The sequence below is a fragment of the Thermobia domestica genome, chromosome 9, assembly GCF_964235325.1.
Source record: "Thermobia domestica chromosome 9, izTheDome1.hap1.1, whole genome shotgun sequence".
Taxonomy (NCBI): Eukaryota; Metazoa; Arthropoda; class Insecta; order Zygentoma; family Lepismatidae; genus Thermobia; species Thermobia domestica.
The window spans coordinates 280114850-280127870 of record NC_137462.1 but is presented as its reverse complement, the minus strand read 5'-3'; the positions used below and the strand labels follow the sequence as shown (position 1 = coordinate 280127870).

The 13021-nt window shown below is 36.1% G+C and overlaps 1 protein-coding gene across 3 annotated transcripts in view; it reads right to left on the bottom strand.

Annotated features, from left to right (window-relative positions):
- DAAM (disheveled-associated activator of morphogenesis-like protein) overlaps positions 1–13021 on the bottom strand; it is a 254175-nt gene that overhangs the window by 178144 nt on the left and 63010 nt on the right. For all 3 annotated transcript variants that reach the window (XM_081726067.1, XM_081726068.1, XM_081726069.1), the window contains one exon: positions 12132–12187. The gene's annotated coding sequence lies outside the window, so the exon portion shown is untranslated. The remainder of the gene's footprint in view (positions 1–12131; positions 12188–13021) is intronic.

The following is a 13021-nucleotide window of genomic DNA, read 5'->3' as shown; positions in this document are numbered from 1 at the left end:
ACCAATTCTTCCATCATCAGTAATTTGTCTTAATCATCGTCTCCTTTAGCCTGAAGCGTATAAACGTGGGACGTTAAACTGAAAGCAAGGCGTGGAAGTTTAATTATTTCAAAAAGAATTAAGAAGTTCGGAGTGGGGAATCCATTCCGTAGAGGGGGCGCGGTGGCTCAGTGGTAAAGCGTTCACCTCCGGTGCTTGGGGTCCCTGGTTCGATCCCAGCTCGCGCCGTGTGGACACCGTGCTCCTGGGTTTTCTCGGAGTTCTCCCGTTTCCTTCCACTTTCTTCATTCCACCATTTCGCTCATCTCTCATCATCAGCGTCTCCTTTAGCCTAACCGGCATAACCGTACGACGTAAAACTTCAAGATTTCATTTCATCTTTTCCATTCCGTGGATACGCCCCTGATTGCATATCCCTATCTTTAATTAAGTGGTCCAGGTAAGTGAATGAGAAGGAAGCAAAATTTGGAAGAAACGAGAAAAGGCAAAGAAAATCTAGAGCCACATTGTTGAACCACCAGAAGTTAGCCTTCGCAGTAGAGATGAAGATTTTACCACTCTGTCACTGTGTCACCATGCAGGTAAGAAGAACACTCATTTATTTTGCTAAGCATGGAAATTCACGAAAAAGGAGAAAAGATTTTCTTTGATTAGTCAGCAAATTTTTAGTGCACCACCAAGTTAATGAGTTGCTTTGTTCGTGATTTATCTCGTGTCGAGTGCTTCCCATGTTTTTGTCTTCTGTGACCAACATCAAAATAACTGTATTTCTTTTTTTTTTCTGTTTGGTGACTCTAGTGTCTTTCTTCTGGATATCTTGAATATATAGAATACAATGATCCCTCAATCGAAAATCGTAGGACAATTTTTTTTCTACTCCTGAACGACTTGTCCTCATTTCAGCATAGTGTGACAAAAGCTACAGTTGCCTCTTCAGTCAGTAACCTGGTGACTTAATGCCCCACTTTCAAAATCTTAAAAATACCTGAATAGTTTACGTTCTTTCAAACATTTGCTAATTTCATTTTTTTATTTGACAATTTGCTATGCGATTAATGGATTAGAATGTTATTTGATTAATGCTAATAAGAGTGTTCAAGTTGAGAGAAGTCATCCTCTCTTAGACAACTAACCAAGAATTATTATATATCATCTACCAGGTTCATCTTTCACAGCTTACGAAATCATACAATATTTCATCACCAGGCGGCAATTAAAATTTAAAAAAAACTTACACAACTTCCTCGTGTGGGAGAACCTGGTTCGATTCTCGGTGAAAGCTCGTGCGGTTCTGATTCTATGTTAAGCAGTAGGTCCACGACTCATGTAGTTTCACTGCAGAAAGGGACGCTAAACTCAACTCAAATCAAATTAAAAACAAAAAAGGTAAAAGTTCTACAAGTCTTAAAATACTAGGAAATAGTAAAAAAGAATTCAGTTTAACGTTCCACTATTATGCTCTTTAGGCTAAAGGGGACGATGAATAGTGCAAGTGATGATGAAAGGATGATGGAATGGGATTGTGGGAGGAAAGTGCGGTACCCCGAGAAAACTCAGGGACATTATGTTGTCTACCACAAATTTACTTGGCCGAGTATCAAAGCAGGGACACAGGAAATAGTAAAAGTCGTAAATAGTACAAAGGTTGTTCAAAAAGTTTTGCACAGTGGTCTCTAATTTTTTTAATTGTTGCAGGAGGAGAATGAAATTTTTTGTGAACATACTTGGAATATTTAGCTATAAGTTGGTATATAAAAGTATTTTGTTTTATTTACAGGTGAGCCATAATCGACCGTGAAGTAGATGTCAGGTTGCGACAACGGTCGGTGATGGAGTTCCTCTTGAAGACCGGCAATGACTCTGCCACATCGATTCACAGGAAGTTGCTCCCTGTTTATGGGGAGGACACATTGGATCGCAGCAGTATTCAGCGATGGTTGCAGAAGTTTAAAGAAGGTGATTTCTCTTTACTGGACATTCCACGATGCGGTAGACCATCGACGGTAGTGAGTGATGTGAATAAGGAGACCATTAATCAAATCATCCAAAATGACAGATCAGTAGCGTCATTTCAGATTTGGCTTAGGGGGGGGAAGACCCCTTGATTTAAGTAAAGTTCCGCATTTTTCACTGACTTACTACTATTCTATTGAAAAATCTATATAGATCTCAAACTCAGGGGGGCAAATGCCCCTCCCTACCCTCCCTAAATGACGCCCCTGTAACAGATGTGTGACGACACGACAGTTTGGTGAAATGACTGGTTTTTCATTGGGTAGTGTGGTATCAGTGGTACAGTCACTAGGGTACAGAAAAATCTGTGCACGTTGGGTGCCTAGATTATTGACAAGAGAAATGAAAAAGATGAGAAAGGATGTGTGCGAGGGTCTCATGACGACCTTTACTGAAGAGTGGTAACAATGTTTTGACGGCATTACCCGGGATGAAACATGGTTGTTGTTTCCTCTTTGGTCGTCTGAATGCTCACCTGCGCGGTAAAACATTTAATAGTAAGAAAGACCTTATTTCCTATGCAAGCGATGGTGTAAAAGTCAATCCCCAGAATTTTACCAAAGTGCATTTACATCATGGAAAGAACGTTGGACCAGATGCGTCACAGCTGATGGAGGCTACATTGAGTAGGCTCAGTGTATAGCTAAATGTTCCATGTTAAAAAAAAAAAAAAAAATCACCTCCTGCAAAAAAAAAAAAAAAAAAAATTTAGAGACCACTGTGTAAAACTTTTTGAACACCCTTTGTAGTAGTAATGTTATTGCCCGTAACAATTTTATGGCTCATAGAGTTGTAAAATGTTTGTATTTGGTAAGTCTTACTCTAGTGTTACAAGACAAGTACCTTTGTGAAATGGACCATTCATATAGATAGTGCTGTGAGGGGACAGCAGGACGACGTCCCCGGGCGCCAAAGTAAGGGGCGCAAAATTTGGAAGGAAAAAAGAAAAGAAAAGAAGGAAAGAAAAAGAGACGAAAAATAGCTTGGAATATATCACGGAGGCGCCACCGTATACAATCGCCCCGGGCGCTGATTTTCCACGGCACAGCACTGCATATAGACGCAATGCAAAGCATCTGTTTTATTTTATTATCAATGTGTCGTATTATATGTATTACTGTTACATTTTGTTCTTATGTTAAAGCACACAATAGTAGTGTTAGCCACGAGACAGGACATTTCCCGTCTCGTCTCGAAAACGGAACAAGAGTCGGTATATAAAAAAAAGTACCTTTTGAAACTCGAGACGCGACGAGAAGCATAGCAGTTCTCGTCTCGTTTTTGAAACTAGAATCGATACGGGACGGTGCGATAAATTTCTAGAATCTCGTGGCCAATACTAATTGATCCAAGTTTTAGGTCTCAAAGACTGTTTTCGTGTTCCATGACTCACATAGTATAAATTGATTAAGTGGTTGTAAGAACACAATAAAGAGTATTTTTCAATGCCTAATGTGTTTGGATAAAAATACTGCTCCGAAAAGATTATCAAATAGGATGCACTACAGATCAATATTTCCTCCAGAAAATTCTTTGTCTCATTAACTCGTATGATCCTCATTTGGGGGTCGTAATTAATACGTTTTATTCATAAATTATTTAAATGTTTTAGCTTTTATTATTACGTCCCCCCATGAAGATAAGAGAAAATATAAAAGACCGTTGATTAAATTTTAAAAAATGCCAATAGAACGGTTAAGATTACGACTTAAGGGTCTTCACTACAGCGAAATTAAACTACCGCTAATTTTAGAGTTGTTCTATAATATCTTAAAAACAAATAAAAATATTCGTAAAGCATAAACGTAGTGAACTAGACAATACGATTTTGCATGTGATATTTTTACCACTTTTCACCTATCTGCTTTTGGTATGCCGCTATTTACAGAACCCGCAAAAAAATACTAAATCCATATACAGTTCCAAATCGAAAGCAGATAGATGAGTTGTGATAACGGTATCACATGCAAAATTGTATTATCTAGTTCACTACGTTTCTGGTTTTCGAATATTTTTATTTGTTTTTTAAGATATTACAGAACAACTTTAAAATTAGCGGTAGTTTAATTTCGCTGCAGTGAAGGCCCTTAATTTGTTCTGCATTACGAATCTTCTGTTTCTATGTCAAATTAACTTTGGAGCCATATAGAACTCTGCTGTTGTATAATCTCTTTTAGCCTAGCTGGCATAAACGTGGAACGTAAAACTTAAAGACTTTTCTGGTGTGTAAACTGTTGGATGAAATACAACACGTTTTTTCTTTATCCCAAGAAGTTGAAAATGCAGAATTAGAAAAAAAATAATACCTGGAACGAAAGATCTCTACGTATGGCATCATTACAAAAATTAATAAAATATTAAGCTTGGTTGGGATGCATTTGGAAGGAATAGCTTCATATTGAAAAGCTAACTGTTATGTGACTAAAGCGATATACTTTCAAAGAATGTATTCTACTTGTTGTGACATATGGATCGGGGTCATGAACAGTAAAACATTGACCTTCTGCAGACTACAAGAGGACGTACGATTAGGAATGTGCTAAAAATGAATGACAGAGAAAGAAAAAAAATTACATGTCAGGAAGATGAAAAAAGTCAGATATCGTCATGAAAATAAATGCACTAAAATGGAAATAGGTTGGACATGGCAAGGAGAAATAATTACAATCAGTGGACGAAAACATTCATTGACTGAACCAAGGCCGGATTAAGGGGGGGGGATTAGGGGGTAGCCCCGGTCTCCAGGTGACCAGGGGCCTCCACTCTGATCAAAATCTCAGCTTGCTGTCTAAAAAGAATCAGACAAAATACAATCATCATCATAGGATAAAATATGACCAAAAATATGAAACATATTCCCTTAACTTTCCAACTGTACTTTCTCAGAAATGTATTAGGCAAAGTAAGCAGACGCCATATATTTTCTTCTAGCCCCGGGCCTCTAGATGCTTTAATTCAGCCCTGGACTGAACCTGGGGGTAATTCGTCGTACAATGTACTATAGCAAAATCAATAAGCAGAACGGAATGGGAAAATATTGCTCAAGATACCTTAGATGGTTGAGGAAAAAGGTTGGGAAGACCTTGATCATGCAGTGAATGGACAATGGCTGAAATCTAATATATAAAATTAAAAGTGACTAATGTGACTTCATAACTGTTGAACCACCCGATCAATCTCGATCAAATTTTCAACATAGATGAGGTTCTGGCCTGGCATGTTTTTTATCTTTTAACTATGACGGTAGAATTTATCAGAGGGAGAGGGGGAGATATATAAAAATAAATACAACTTAATATCTCATGAATCACCTAACCGATCTAAATCAAATTTTCAATACAGATGACGATCGCACCTGGGATGCCGAATCCACAGTTTTCGGGGTCGCTGAGACGAACAATGACACTTCCGATGTCGTTTAAATCCATATTGATCCCCCTTGCCCTTTATGTCCAAAATAAAACGTATTCTCCCTGTACAAGGAATGGGAATCTGCTAGTAATATATAATTGCACGAATGCCGTACATATATTAGGGTATATCTCCATCATTATCATTAAGTTCAGAAGTTCTAAATATTCTTCACGTAAGATATTTTTGGACTCTCACAAACAGGGGGTTCTCCACATAGGTCATAATGCAACACTCTCAATGCTTCTAGTAACATACCCCTGCCTCTATGGGAAAGCTGAACCATTTTTGTACTTCTCAATATTTCTGCTCTGTAGCCTTTTTCCTTCTTGAATATGGCCTTGGTTAAAAAGAGCTTTCCTTGCATAAATTGTACAATTTTGTACAGATTTTTAAATTGGTAAGTTGTTCAAAAGCTAATTATTTTTTTCTTAACATCTCTCCTGTGGTATCTCTGTCGTAAATGCATCTTAGGTTATACTTCCAATTGGGATATCAAGATGCAGGGCCGTCTCTACCATATGTGCAATATGTGCGTTTGCAAGGGACGACAAAATCTGTCATAACTATATTATTTAAATATTTCTTGTTGGAAACAAACTTCATGACGATGGTAGTTAAATTTAGTATGCTGACCTTCTATTTGAATATTATATTCATAAATCATCTTTAGGTCGTATTAGTTTGTTACATGAACAGTGCTAAAAAAAAAAATGGTCAAACAAGTTCTAGCATGAATTGCTTAGTTGTTAAATAGTCAAGAACTCAATTCTCGAACAGTAGCGAACACCTGTTTCATTTAGTTCGTGAAAAGTTTTGATATGAAAACTAGTCTTGTTTTTGTCACAAACAAGTTTCTTATCATTGGAGGTGGCAACAAGTTTTTTTTTTTTATTTTTTTAAAATTATTTTAACAGATGTAGAAAGCAAATGAAGAAATAGATATAAAAGAGCTAGTTGCACTGAAATTGCAAACTGATATATTCAGATTGAAGCTCGATATTGAATTCTAGAAAAAAAAATACTATCTTTCCTCTGCAGGTGTGTTTGCTTTATCTTTCACTAACATAATAAATTATTATTATTTAAAGAAAACAGACACAACGAGATTGTATTTGAAGTCTTTAAGTCTCTATGAGTGCGGGTGCACTTTCCCTCCCCTTGGAATTTCATGATGGGGTAATAGCATAATTAAAATCGTTGCTTTTAAGATTTATTCTTTCTGGAGAAAGGGGAGTGGCAAGCCATGCCATTGCACGGGGCAGAAAATTGCCTAGGGTCGCCCTTCTCAAGACGAATACTATTTTTAACATTATATTCTCGATGTAATAGGAAACTAGAAAGAATATGAATGATGTCATTGTAATTGAACAGCGTCCAAAAGGATATTCACGGATTGATATTCAGAGCTTTCGTTCCGTTAACTGTGAAGCTTTCCGTGACTTGGTCGGACGCCAAGATGATACCTTTTTTTTTTTTTTTTTTTTTTCTCCTCCAAAGGAACAGACGTGACTGGTCAAGCCGAAAACATTTTGTTGCTGCCAATAATCATCTCATTTGCTGACAATCCACGAAGCAAGAGCATTCTGCCAAAAGTGCCGTTCACACCGATTGCACATGGAAGCGATTGCTTCTGAATTTAATGTCGTTCTCTAATGCATTTCTCATTCAATAGACGGATTCGTTCTCATTTAGCATAAAAATTGGAAGTTTTGGGATTTTGTTCAAAGAAAAGAGTGCTTTTTAACAATAAGAGTGTGTTTCTAAAGCATTATCTTTTTCAGGGATGTGTAGCTAATTATCTTTACTCGATGCCCTAAGTAGAGATTTCATTAATTAAAGCATCAGCAAGGATGCAGCAAGTCCTATCGCAACAAGAAACTTCTGTGTCCTAGAAACTACACAGCACTGAACTTCATAACAGGAGCAGGTCATCGAATACCATAAAGTTACTAACTGCTGAACGCAAACGAAGTTTAAAGGTTTGAGCAAGATATTACGAAAATTAAATGTCTATATTAATATACAACATCTGACATTATACAGAGTGTCTACTAAAATTCCAAAACGAAATTTCGTGACTTTTTCGTGATATTTTCTTTACCAAACCATAAAATTTCGAAACATTTAAAGACTAATAACAGTGTCTACATTCTTTAGCACTTATCTATGTTATCTCTACTTTCAAAAGCTGTTTCCTGAAGCGATAAAAACTTGGTGTCTTCTCACAGTTGAATAAACTGGTTAGATGTGTAGGTGGTTTCGGCAGTGGCGATACGATTTGCATCGCTACTGTTCAATAATGCCCGCTGAAGGACAGCCTCTAGAGCGAATTTGGGTGTGAATTAGGCCAAATTTTCATGCATGCGATAGAACCGTGCTTTGCTTGCGATTTGGTAGCGTCTAAAGGCGACCTTAGACATTTTTGGAGATAAATTTTGACGTTTTATAGAACAAAATCGTGACCCAAAAGCTAAATTTCTTGACTTTCATGATCGTTTTCTGATTTCGTGACTTTTTCGTGACCGATAGACACCCTCTTGTATGAACTTGTGGGCTTGAATCCCCCTTAACGAATTTCTGCGTACGTCACTATAGTTAACCCGTTTAAGCTCACCGGGTCGAAAACGACCCACTTACGTATCTTGTTACGGCTAAAGTTTATGCATTTGCCCCTTGGGTAGTTTTCGACCCAGTATCATAATTATAGCCAATGGAAAATCAGCAAAAAGAAATTACACTAAATTCTCCAAGAATGGGTTGAAAATTATCTAGTTTCCAAGATAAATCAAAATACAAAACAAAAAAATAAGATCATATATGGATTATAAGGTGGAAATATAGGGGTAGACGTCTTTCATACAGGCGGTAGGTAGGGTTCTAGTAGGGAAAACAAGGGAATGGAGACTTCTGAGTATTCCAAGCAGAAAGTGGAAGGGGTAATATAAAGTAGGATGTTACGAAATAGATAATAAGAATCCCGAGTAGATTAGCTTGACAGATAATAGAATACAATGAACAAGGTTTGTTTCTGCGGCGATGAATTATGTGATTCCTTAAATCATACAGTAGTTAGTAGTAATTGTTCATTCGCAGAATATATCAATCCATGACTACTTGTTGCCTTCTTTCTTCGTTAAGACACAAGAATATGATGAAACAATAAATATGCAACAACTATTCTGCAATTGTTATGAAGTTGCAGAACGTAACTCCATGGCAATAGGAATCCATGTTAGCAACTTAAGATGAAAAGTCATTCTTCAAGGTTGAAGATTGATGTAAGCCTTTGTCGTATGAAACCAGTTCTACTCTTTGGTGAAGCGGGCTTGCCTAATATACTGGCGTAACTAACAAAACAAGCGAAAATGTCACGGAGCAGAATTTTTTAATGATTTTTTTTACTTTTCCTAGTTTTTTGCTCTTGAGGGTCATGCAAGGACCTTGGATAGCTGTTAAGAATAAATGTCATATACCTTGACCTATCAGCAATACATTCAGAATATTTAGTAACGTTATTTATTACAGCACCAAAGGACAAATTACCATTTGCATATTTCTAAATTTGATTATTACGTATAGCAGTGGTGGCTAACCTTTTTAGAATTGTGATCTGCTTGTCATTTCGGAAATTAGGCTGTTTAGTAATCATAATACAATAACAATGATCAATTCCATTGGTTCCCAACCTTTTTTGCCCTTTAATGAATACCGTCTACTTCAGGTCGTCTTCTATATATGACAAAAATGAAATGAAATGAAATGAAATCTTTTAGTTTAACGTCCGACGATTATGTACGTTAGGTTAACAGAAACGATGATTAAAGCAAATGAATGATGATGGAAGATATGGTGGAATGGAAAAGTGGGAGGAAACGGGAGTACCCCGAGAAAATCCACGGACATGATGTTGTCCTCCATAAATTTACTTGGCCGGGAATCGAACCAGGGTTCCCGCGCACCAGAAATCCAGAGATGAAGGCTTTACCACTGAGCCACCGTGCCCCATGACAAGAAGATAAATTGTCACGCACGTACCCTCTGTAAAGTGTGCTAAACTGTAAATGATCATTAAAAGTGGCGGTTTATTAATCATTTCACAGTTTATTTGTCAGTAGCCTGCCACTCTTTTTCAGCCTATACGCTCGCCAGGGGGCTGCCCCTGAAGTTCTCAAGCATTGATCTATTCCAGTCTTTCCTCACGTTTTCCAGGCTGCGGCCCCCTTTAGAATCTACAATACATATGAAGGACCCCTTGCAATATACAGTTAGTATTTACATTTCTGTCCCATATATATATATATATATATATATATATATATATATATATATATATATATTGTTTGTTTGTTTGTTTGTTTGTTTTTCTTTGCAGTGCTATAATCATGTTAGAGTGGTATCCGTAATTGGGTGGTCCTAGGTTTCAAACCTGGGGTCGGACAGCTTGATTAAGATGTTGAAAATATAAATAGCTGCGTAAACAAAACTAAACCAGAATAGCCTACCCATCAGATATAGAAAAAATATATTAACTTCAACAAGCTACACTGAAAAAAAAAATTGTAGGTGGCATACTTAAAAAGATAGGTTACATGCGTAATTCCTGTAGTTTTTGGACTTAACGTACAGCAGACGTTGTCTCATCTCTAAATAATATCATTTAAATGTAACTGTATGAAAGGAACTTTGATTCACGTAGTTTCACAATTTCCTGGAAGTATTTCCGTAACTATTCTATCAGGCCTAATTATTCATGTTTAATGAAAGAACAATGATGATATTTTCTATTTATGCATATGGTTGTTACAATTTATCTTAGTGAACATTAAACAACATTAAAATTCGCGCCTCACGCGAATTCAATTTTCTCATCAAAATTTAAAATTCCCGCCAAGTATTAAATGTTAGTTTGAGAATTTTGTACAATGAAAGGGCCAATCAAATTTAGAGAAGTATTTATCCAAGTCTTAGAGAACATTTACCAATATATATTTTTGATAATTCCCAAATTTAAGAGTTGAATCAATGTACTACTTCTAAATTTTAAAAGGAAAGCATCAATGTATAATTATCCTATGAAAGAAAATTGACCCCTGTACTCATCTAGATGAGTATTTAATGCACTAAAGCAGGGTTTCTCAACCTTTCCCACCGGCCTAAGACCAAAGCATATTATTAATTAATACTTACATAAGTCGTACGTACCACTAATGGCGTCTCGTGTACCACAGGTGAGAACCCCTCCACTAAAGCTTTATCAATGGGGATACAATAGGTGAAAAACCTTCAAAATTTTGATTTTTGGATAATTTTTATAGAATGGAACAAGCAGTACCAATCATATTTACAAATCAATCAATCAATCTCTCTCCCTCTCTCTCTCTACAGAGTGTTACAAAAATTTGTCAATATTTTGTGAATAGATTGTTCACATCAAAATAATAATAATAAAAAGTTCATATGGACCTGTGTTAGAAGTGCATAATTTTGTAATTACGGTGCTGAAAACGTGAAAAAAAATGAACTTTGAAGGTCCATAGTTCCACTATCATAGGACCATCGTAGTCAGGTCAAGACATCACTAAGGAACTAGTATGTGAACTATCCAAATAGCCATCTTTCAGAATCTCCGGTATTTGCACAATCATTTCTAGAGTTGGGAGTACTTGATCATTATCTACCTATATTTGGATAGTTCACATACCAGTTTCTCAATGGTCTTGACCCAACTATGATAGGTCGCATAGAACTGGAGCTATAAACTTTTAAAATTCACTTGTTTCACGTTTTCGGTACCCTGTAACTGAAACTATCCACTTTTGACCATAGGTGCATATGTTTTTTTTTTTCTTATGTTGATGTGACTAATCTGTTCCCAAAATATTGTAACACCCTATATTATATATACAGGTTGTTATCAAAAATTATATATATTACATTACAGACAGTTATTCAACTTATCTATGAGGTGGTAATGTAATATATCCATTTCTTTGTATTGTTTCCTTAAAATTCTGGAAGAATTTGTTGAAAACCTACAAAAATTTATCCAAAAAATTGTGAAATCTGTACAGAAAAATCGAATACGAGTTTGTGTGATTGAACCAAGTAATAATATCGTGCTACACTATTGAGTGAATTTTATTTTTTATTTATTTTTTTCCTCTAAATTTAAAGAACCAAATTTACATTACACATCATGACTTGTATGGTCTTAAAATGAAATTGTCATGATGTGTAATGTAAATTTGGTTCTTTAAATTAAGAGGAAAAAAATAAATAAAAAATAAACTTCACTCAATAGTGTAGCACGATATTACTTGGTTCAATCACACAAACTCGTATTCGATTTTTCTGTACAGATTTGTCAATTTTTTGGATAAATTTATGTAGGTTTTCAAGAAATTCTTCCAGAATTTTAAGGAAACAATAGGAAGAAATGGATATATTACATTATCACCTCATAGATAAGTTGAATAAGTGTCTGTAATCTGATATCATATAATATTCTTTTATTGTTTTATTGTAATAAAGACATAATGGCTGAATTTCATGTTAAAAATTGGCCCGATTCCCTCCAATACACTGTTGGCTCATTTCAAGCGACACGCAAACATTTTAACAAATAAAAGAAAAAGTTAAGTTTCTCAGTTATTTTGATATGCTGATTGTTGTTGATAATGACGCAGATACCTCCTGTTCCTTACCTTCTAAATATGAGTCTCCAGGAGAGAATTTTCATCTTGAAAGTCTAAACATTTCCCTGGAAAATCAAAAGAAAAGGAATTAGAATAATTGTCAAGAACAGAAGCATATCTCTAATGTACAGATACATGAACTCAGGGACGTACGCAGGAATTTATTTCGGGAGGGGTCTAAAGCGTTTCGGGGGGCTCCAAATGCAATTTAAGTAGAAATTTTATATGAACATTTCTAAAATTGCCCCTAAAAGTAGACTACATTTACAAAAAAAAGTCGGGATTTCGGGGGTTCCGGACCCCCAGGACCCACCCCCTGCGTACGCCCCTGCATGAACTGATCTATTGATATAAAATTACGGGTATTTCCGGTTGAACATGGAAAATTGAAATTTGCTATTTGTATAGCTTTAGGAGGGAAACCAACAGGACAGAAGGTTGAAAGGGGGATGAAAAAAATGAATAATACTATTTGAAATACATTTAAATATTTCAGTTTAACGTCCGACGTTTATGCCCTTTAGGCTAAGGGAGACGAAGAAGACAAGTGAATGATAATGGAAGAATTGGTGGAATGAGAAGGTGAGAGGAAATGGGAGTACCCGAGGAAACTCACAGACATGATATTGTCCACTACAAACTTACTTGGCTGGGGATTGAACCGGGGACCCCACACACCAGAGATAAGCGCTCTACCATTGAGTCCCCGTACCCCCCCCCCTTACAAAAGAAGTATAAAAGTACTGAAATGAAACTTTCCCCAATTATGCAGGATACCACATTGAACAAATACAAATATATAGTTCAAATATAGACTCAATATTAACTTACATGGAATCTCAGAGGGAAAATAGATTGAGTAAATCTTAAAGTTAATAATATCAATCAAGAAGATCCAA